This window comes from Arachis ipaensis, chromosome B1, assembly GCF_059453495.1.
Source record: "Arachis ipaensis isolate K30076 ecotype BB chromosome B1, ASM5945349v1, whole genome shotgun sequence".
NCBI classification, from domain to species: Eukaryota; Viridiplantae; Streptophyta; class Magnoliopsida; order Fabales; family Fabaceae; genus Arachis; species Arachis ipaensis.
Window position 1 is genome coordinate 113,682,198 of NC_142436.1, and position 8,970 is coordinate 113,691,167.

General features: G+C 37.3%; 1 non-coding gene across 1 annotated transcript; it reads left to right on the forward strand.

The window, feature by feature from the left end:
* Positions 1-3,275: 3,275 nt before the first annotated feature.
* LOC148577985 (small nucleolar RNA R71) lies at positions 3,276-3,379 on the forward strand. The gene has a single exon (XR_015902906.1). It is a non-coding gene; the product is annotated as a small nucleolar RNA R71 (small nucleolar RNA).
* Positions 3,380-8,970: the final 5,591 nt, after the last annotated feature.

An 8,970-nucleotide genomic window follows, 5' to 3' on the forward strand; every position in this document is an offset into this window, starting at 1 on the left:
TCTGCTTGCTTTTTCTTTTTCTTTTTCTCTTTTTTTTCGCTATTTTTCTCTTTTTTTTCGCAAGCTTTTGTATTCACTGTTTTTTCTTGCTTCAAGAATCATTTTTATGATTTTTCAAATCTTCAAATAACATTTCTCCTTTTTCCTTATTCTTCAAGAGCCAACATATTTAACATTCATAAACCACAATATCAAAAGACATATGCACTGTTCAAGCATTCATTCAGAAAACAAAAAGTATTGTCACCGCATCAAAATAATTAAACTAATTTCAAGGATGAATTCGAAATCATGTACTTCTTGTTCTTTTGTTTTTAGAACATTTTTCATTTAAGAAAGGTGATGGATTCATAGGACATTCATAACTTTAAGGCATAGACACTTAGACACTAGTGATCATATAGTAAAGACACAAATATAAATAAAACATAAAGCTCAAAAATTGAAAAACAGTAAAATAAATAGACAAGGAGATTAAGGAATGAGTCCACCTTAGTGAGGATGGCGTCTTCCTCTTCTTGAAGAACCAATGGTGCTTTTGGGCTCCTCTATGTCTCTTCCTTGCCTTTGTTGCTCCTCCCTAGTGATTTTGGTGCTCTTATCCTTAGTTACTCCCAATAGTTGTGTGGAGGAAAATGTATCCCTTGAGGTATCTCAGGGATTTCTTGGTGAGGGAATTTCTCAGGCTCTTGTTGAGGTCCATGATCTCTTGTTTTGCAGTCAAATGCTCTACTACTGAGCTATGGACCCTTGAGATGAATCTCTCCATCTCCCATGACTCAAAGGTGGAAGCTTTTACCTTTCCTTGCCTCTTTCTTGAGGTTTCTCTGGCCTTAGGTGCCATTAATGGTTATGGAAAAACAAAAAGCAATTCTTTTACAACACCAAACTTAAAAGGTTTGCTCATCCTCGAGCAAAAGAAGAAAGAAGTGAGTAGAAGAAGAAGAAAATGGAGGAGATGGAGTTGTGTGAATGGTTTAAATTTGAGTGGGTGGGTGTAGGTGGGTTGTATGATGGTTTTGGAGGAGTAATGGAGGTGATTGGTGAAGGTTATTTGTGGAAGAGAGTTATGAAAAGGTGTTAAGAGAAGAGAAGAAGTGGTGGGGATCCTGTGGGGTCCATAGATCCTGTGGGGCCAAGGACTTAACATCCCTGCTCCAATGAGACGTATAAAACGCCCTTGTTGCGCAATCCTGGCGTTTAACGCCAGACTGCTGCTTTTTTCTGGCGTTAAACACCCAAATGTATCCTGTTTCTGGCGTTTAACGCCAGGTAGATGCTTGTTTCTAGCGTTAAACGCTAGCTTGGTGCTTGTTTCTGGCGTTAAACGCCAGACAGATGCTTGTTTCTGGCGTTTAAACGCCAGAATGCTCCTCCTCTAGGGTGTGCTATTTTTAATGCTGTTTTTCATTCTGTTTTTGATTTTTCAATAGTTTTTATGACTCCACATGATCATCAACCTAATAAAACACAAAATAACAAAAAAAAAATAAAATAGATATGATTAAATAACATTGGGTTGCCTCCCAACAAGCGCTTCTTTAATGTCAATAGCTTGACAGTGAGCTCTCATGGAGCCTCACAGATAATTAGAGCAAGGTTGGAACCTCCCAACACCAAACTTAGAGTTTGAATGTGGGGTTTTAACACCAAACTTAGAGTTTGGTTGTTGCCTCCCAACACCAAACTTAGAGTTTGACTGTGGGGGCTTTGGTTGACTCTGCAGTGAGAGAAGCTTTTCATGCTTCCTCTCCATGGTTACAAAAGGAGATCCTTGAGTTTTAAACACAAGGTTGTCCTCATTCAGTTGAAGGACCAACTCTCCTCTGTCCACATCAATCACAGCTCTTGCTGTGGCTAGGAAGGGTCTTCCAAGGATGATGGATTCATCCTCATCCTTCTGAGTGTCTAGGATTATAAAATTAGCAGGGATGTAAAGGCCTTCAACCTTTACTAGCACGTCCTCTACTAGCCCATAAGCCTATTTTCTTGAGTTGTCTGCAATCTTTAATGAGATTCTGGCAGCTTGTACCTCAAAGATCCCAAGTTTCTCCATTACAGAGAGTGGCATTAAGTTTATTCCTGACCCCAGGTCACATAGAGCCTTCTCAAAGGTCATGGTGCCTATGTTACAGGGAATTAGGAATTTACCAGGATCCTGTTTCTTGTGAGGTAATTTCTGCCTATCCAATGCATTTAGTTCATTGGTGAGCAAGGGAGGTTCATCTTCCCATGTCTCATTACCAAATAATTTGGCATTCAGCTTCATGATTGCACCAAGATACTTAGCAACTTGCTCTTCAGTGATGTCTTCATTCTCTTCAGAAGAAGAATACTCATCAGAGCTCATGAAGGGCAGAAGGAGGTTCAATAGGATCTCTATGGTCTCTAGATGAGCCTCAGATTCTTTTGGTTCCTCAAAGGGAAACTCCTTATTGGTCACTGAACGTCCCAGGAGGTCTTCCTCACTAGGATTCACGTCCTCCTTCTCCCTTGTAGGTTCGGCCATGATGGTCAAATCAATGGCCTTGCATTCTCTCTTTGGATGTTCTTCTGTATTGCTTGGGAGAGTACTAGGAGAAGTTTCAGTGACTCTTTTACTCAGCTGGCCCACTTGTGCCTACAAATTTCTAATGGAGGACCTTGTTTCATTCATGAAACTTACAGTGGCCTTAGATAGATCAGAGACTATATTTGCTAAGCTAGATGGATTCTGCTCAGAATTCTCTGTCTGTTGCTGAGTGGATGATGGAAAAGGCTTGCTATTGCTAAACTTGCTTCTTCCACCATTATTAAAGACTTGTTGAGGCTTTTGTTGATCCTTCCATGAGAAATTTGGGTGATTTCTCCATGAGGGATTATAAGTGTTTCCATAGGGTTCCCCCATGTAATTCACCTCTGCTATTGCAGGGTACTCAGGATCATAAGCTTCTTCTTCAGAAGATGCCTCTTGAGTACTGTTGGATGCAGCTTGCATTCCATTCAGACTCTGAGAAATCATATTGATTTGCTGAGTCAATATTTTGTTCTGAGTCAATATGGCATTCAGAGTATCAATTTCAAGAACTCCCTTCCTCTGAGGCGTCCCATTACTTACAGGATTCCTTTTAGAAGTGTACATGAACTGGTTATTTGCAACCATGTCAATGAGTTCCTGAACTTCTGCAGGCGTTTTCTTTAGGTGAATGGATCCACCTGCAGAATGGTTCAGTGACATCTTTGATAGCTTAGACAGACCATCATAGAATATATCCAGGATGGTCCATTCTGAAAGCATGTCAGAATGACACTTTTTGGTCAGTTCCTTGTATCTCTCCCAAGCTTCATAGAGGGATTCACCTTCCTTCTATTTGAAGGTTTGAACATCCACTCTAAGCTTGCTAAGCTTTTGAGGAGGAAAGAACTTGGCTAAGAAAGTCGTGACCAGCTTATCCCAAGAGTTCAGGCTATCCTTAGGTTGAGAGTCCAACCATATTCTAGCTCTGTCTCTTACAGCAAACGGGAAAAGCATAAGCCTGTAGACCTCGGGATCAACCCCATTGGTCTTAACAGTATCACAGATCTGCAAGAATTCAGTTAAGAACTGAAAAGGATCTTCTGATGAAAGTCCATAAAACTTGCAGTTCTGTTGCATCAGAGAAACTAATTGAGGTTTCAGCTCAAAGTTGTTTGCTCCAATGGCAGGGATTGAGATGCTTCTTCCATGTAAATTGGAATTTGGTGCAGTAAAGTCACCGAGCATCTTCCTTGCATTGTTATTATTTTCGGCCATGTCTCCTTCTTTTTCAAAAATTTCTGTCAGATTTTCTCCAGAGAGTTGTGCTTTAGCTTCCCTTAGCTTCCTATTCAGAGTCCTTTCAGGTTCAGGATCAGCTTCATCAAGAATGTTCTTATCCTTGTTCCTGCTCATATGAAAAAGAAGAGAACAGAAAATATGGAATCCTCTATGTCACAGTATAGAGATTCCTTATGTAAGTATAAGAAGAGAATAATGGAGGAAGGAAAAGATAAGAATCCAAACACAAGGGAGAGGAATGAGTTCGAATTCTTGGGTGAAAGAGGGGTGTTTGTAGATGAATAAATAAACAGAAGGGGATGAGAGATGAGAGAATTCAAAAATTAAATAAATTAAAATAAAAGTATTTTTTTAAATTGAATTTAAAATAAAAATTCAAAAATTTAAAAAGAAAAATAAAATTAAATCAAATTAAAATTTAAAACAAATAGTTAATTAAAAAGAAATTTTGAAAAAGAGGGAAGGTGATTTTCGAAAATTAGAGAGAGAGTTAGTTAGGTAGTTTTGAAAAAGATATGATTGAAACAAAAAGATAGGATTAGTTGGAAAGAATTTGAAATTTAATTTTGAAAAGATAAGAAGTTAGAAAAGATTTTGAAATTAATTTTGAAAAAAATATGATTGAAACTTAATTTGAAAAAGATTTGAAAAAGAAATTTAAAAAGATTTGATTTTTGAAATCAAAGTTGATTACTTGACTAACAAGAAACTAAAAAGATATGATTCTAGATTTTAAAGATTGAACCTTTTTTACTAGGCAAGTAACAAACTTAAAAATTTTGAGTCAATCACATTAATTGTCAGCATTAATTTCGAAAATATGAAACAAAAATAAGAAAAAGATTTTTGAAAATCATTTTGAAATTTTCGAAAATCATAAAAGAAAAATGAGAAAGATTTGAATTTTTTGAAAAGATTTGAAAAAGATAGAATTTTTAAATTGAAAATTTGATTTGACTCATAAGAAACAACTAAATTTTAAAAAGTTTTGAAAAAGTCAACTCAAATTTTCGAAAATTTATGAGAGAAAGAGGGAAAGATATTTTTTTTATTTTTGAATTTTTAATGATGAAAGAGAAAAACACAAAATTGATGCAAAACATAGATATTTTGGATTAAAATAAAAGATGCATGCAAGAACACTTTGAATGTCAAGATGAACACCAAGAACACTTTGAAGATCAAGATGAACATCAAGACTTATTTTTGAAAATTTTTAAGAAAAGAAAAACATGCAAGACACCAAACTTAGAAATTTTCAAACTTTAGACACTAACAAATTGAAAATACATATGAAAAACAAGAAAAGACATAAAACAAGAAAAATTAAAGATCAAACATAGAAAATCGTCAAGAACAACTTGAAGATCATGAAGAACACATGCATGAGTTTTCGAAAAATGCACAAATTTTAAAAACATGCAATTGACACCAAACTTAAAATTTGACACAAGACTCAAACAAGAAACATCAAATTATTTTCGGTTTTATGATTTTATTAATAATTTTTTTGAATGATTTTTTCGAAAACAAAAAGAATAAAAAAAAAGCTTAAAATTAAAATAAAATTACCTAATCTGAGCAACAAGATGAACCGTCAGTTGTCCAAACTCGAACAATCCCTGGCAACGGCACCAAAAACTTGGTGCATGAAATTGTGATCCTCAACAATGGCGCCAAAGGCTTGGTGCTCTCAAACGTGAATCACACTTTGTCACAACTCCGCACAACTAACCAGCAAGTGCACTGGGTCGTCCAAGTAATAAACCTTACGTGAGTAAGGGTCGATCCAACGGAGATTGTCGGCTTGAAGCAAGCTATGGTCACCTTGTAAATCTCAGTCAGGTGGATTCAAATGGTTTTAGAGATTTGATAATTAAAAGATAAATAAAACGTAAAATAGAGATAGAGATACTTTTGTAATTCATTGGTGAGAATTTCAGATAAGCGTATAGAGATACTTTTGTTCCTCCTGAACCTCTGCTTTCCTGCTGTCTTCATCCAATCCTTCATACTCCTTTCTATGGCAAGCTGTATGTTAGGCATCACCGTTGTCAATGGCTACATCCTGTCCTTTCAGTAAAAATGGTCCAATGCACTGTCACTGCATGGCTAATCATCTGTCGGTTCTCGATCATGCAGGAATAGGATCAATTGATCCTTTTGCGTCTGTCACTATGCCCAGCACTCACGATTTTGAAGCTCGTCGCAGCCATCCCTACCCAGATCCTACTCGGAATACCACAGACAAGGTTTAGACTTTCCGGATCTCAAGAATGGCCGTCCATAGATTCTAACTTATACCACGAAGAATGATTAAGGAATCCCAGAGATACTCATTCAATCTAAGGTAGAACGAAAGTGGTTGTCAGGCACGCGTTCATAGGTTGGGAATGATGATAAGTGTCACGATCATCACATTCATATTGAGGTGCGAATGAATATCTTAGAATCGGAATAAGCTTGAATTGAATAGAAAAACAATAGTACTTTGCATTAATTCATGAGGAACAGCAGAGCTCCACACCTTAATCTATGGTGTGTAGAAACTCTACCGTTGAAAATACATAAGAACAAGGTCCAGGCATGGCCGAATGGCCAGCCCCCTGAACATGATCAAAGGATCAAAAGATAATCCAAAGATGTAAATACAATGGTAAAAAGTCCTATTTATACTAACTAGTTACTAGGGTTTACAGAAATGAGTAAATGATGCAGAAATCCACTTTCGGGGCCCACTTGGTGTGTGCTTGGGCTGAGCATTGAGCTTTATACATGTAGAGGCTTCTCTTGGAGTTGAACGCCAGTTTGTAACCTCTTTCTGGCGTTTAACTCCACTTTGCAACCTATTTCTGGCGTTTTACTCCAGAATGCAACATGGAACTGGCGTTGAACGCCAGTTTGCGTCATCTAAACTCGGGCAAAGTATGGACTATTATATATTTCTGGAAAGCCCTGGATGTCTACTTTCCAACGCAATTGAGAGTGCACCATTTAGAGTTCTGTAGCTCCAGAAAATCCACTTTGAGTGCAGGGAGGTCAGAATCCAATAGCATCTACAGTCCTTCCTCAACCTCTGAATCTGATTTTTGCTCAAGTCCCTCAATTTCAGCCAGAAAATACCTGAAATTACAGAAAAATACACAAACTCATAGTAAAGTCCAGAAATGTGATTTTTATTTAAAAACTAATAAAAATATACTAAAAACTAACTAAATCATACTGAAAACCATGTAAAAACAATGCCAAAAAGCGTATAAATTATCCGCTCATCAAGGGTCAATGAAGAACAGGTGGTCCTTAATATTTTTGAAGCTCTCAAGCACCCTAATGATTCTGAAGGGTGTATGAGAATTGATGTTGTTGAACCACTTATTCAAGAAGTACTGGAAGCTGAAGTACTTGATGACATTCTGGATCCTATTTCTGAGTATGAGTTAGTTGAAGTTGATAATTCACCACCCCAGAAGACGATAGTTCACACGCCTAAGGCAGAGGAGGAAGCCCCCAAGCTTGAGCTAAAACCTTTACCTCCTTCTCTGAAATATATGTTCTTGGGTGAAAATGATTCCTATCCAGTGATTATTAGCTCTTCCCTGAAGTTTGAAGAGGAAGAGGCGCTTATTTCAGTGCTCAGGAGCCATAAGACAGCTCTTGGGTGGACCATTAGTGACTTGAAAGGGATTAGTCCAACCAAGTGCATGCACAAGATCCTCATTAAAGATGATGCTAAACTAGTTGTACAACCACAAAGGAGACTCAATCCAACTATGAAAGAAGTAGTCCAAAAAGAGGTAATGAAACTATGGGAAGCATGTATTATTTACCCTATTTCTGATAGTCCTTGGGTAAGTCATGTGCAGGTAGTTCCCAAGAAAGGAGGGATGACAGTAATCAATAATAAATAAAATGAGCTTATTCATACAAGAACAATCACAGGATGGAGAATGTGTATAGACTATAGGAGGCTCAACACTGCTACAAGGAAGGATCACTTCTCCCTGCCTTTCATTGATCAGATGCTTGAGAGGTTAGCTGGTCATGCATTTTATTGCTTTCTAGATGGCTATTCTGGATATAAGCAAATTGCAGTGGACCCTCAAGATCAAGAGAAGACAGCATTCACATGCCCCTTTGGAGTATTTGCCTATAGAAGAATGCCATTTGGACTTTGCAATGCTCTAGCAACTTTCCAGAGGTGTACGCTTTCAATTTTTTCTAATATGGTTGAAAATTTTATTGAGGTATTTATGGATGACTTTTCTGTCTTTGGTAATTCTTTTGAATCCTGCCTTAAGCATTTATCTCTGGTCTTGAAACGGTTTCAAGAATCAAACCTTGTTTTAAATTGGGAAAAATGTCATTTTATGGTTACAGAAGGTATTGTTCTTGGACACCGAATTTCAAGTAAGGGAATTGAGGTTGATTGAGCAAAGGTGGAGGTAATTGAAAAATTACCACCACCAGCTAATGTTAAGACAGTCAGGAGTTTCTTGGGTCATGTAGGATTTTATAGAAGATTTATAAAGGATTTTTCTAAAATTGCTAAACCTTTAAGCATCATGTTAGTTGCTGATGTTCCTTTTGTCTTTGATTCTGATTGTCTGCATGCTTTTGAAACTCTGAAAGCAAACCTTACCTCTGCTCCCATTATAGCTCCCCCTGACTGGGATTTACCATTTGAGTTGATGTGTGATGCTAGTGACTTTGCTATAGGAGCTGTTTTAGGACAGAGGCATGGTAAGCTTGTACATGTCATTTACTATGCCAGTCGTGTGCTAAATGATGCCCAAAAGAATTACACAACTATAGAAAAGGAATTATTAGCTGTTGTGTATGCTTTTGATAAGTTTAGGTCCTATTTACTTGGTTCTAAGGTTATTATTTATACTGATCATGCTGCTTTGAAGTACCTTCTAACCAAGCAGGACTCTAAACCAAGATTAATAAGATGGGTGTTGCTCTTTTAGGAGTTTGATATTGAGATAAAAGACAGCAAAGGGTCAGAAAATCAAGTAGCTGACAATCTCTCCAGAATTGAGCCTGAAGTAGGAGTACAACAACCCACAGCTGTGACTGAGATGTTTCTGGATGAGCAGTTGTTCCTCATTCAGTAGGCTCCATGGTTTGCAGACATTGCAAATTATAAGGCCATGAATTTTATTCCAAGGGAG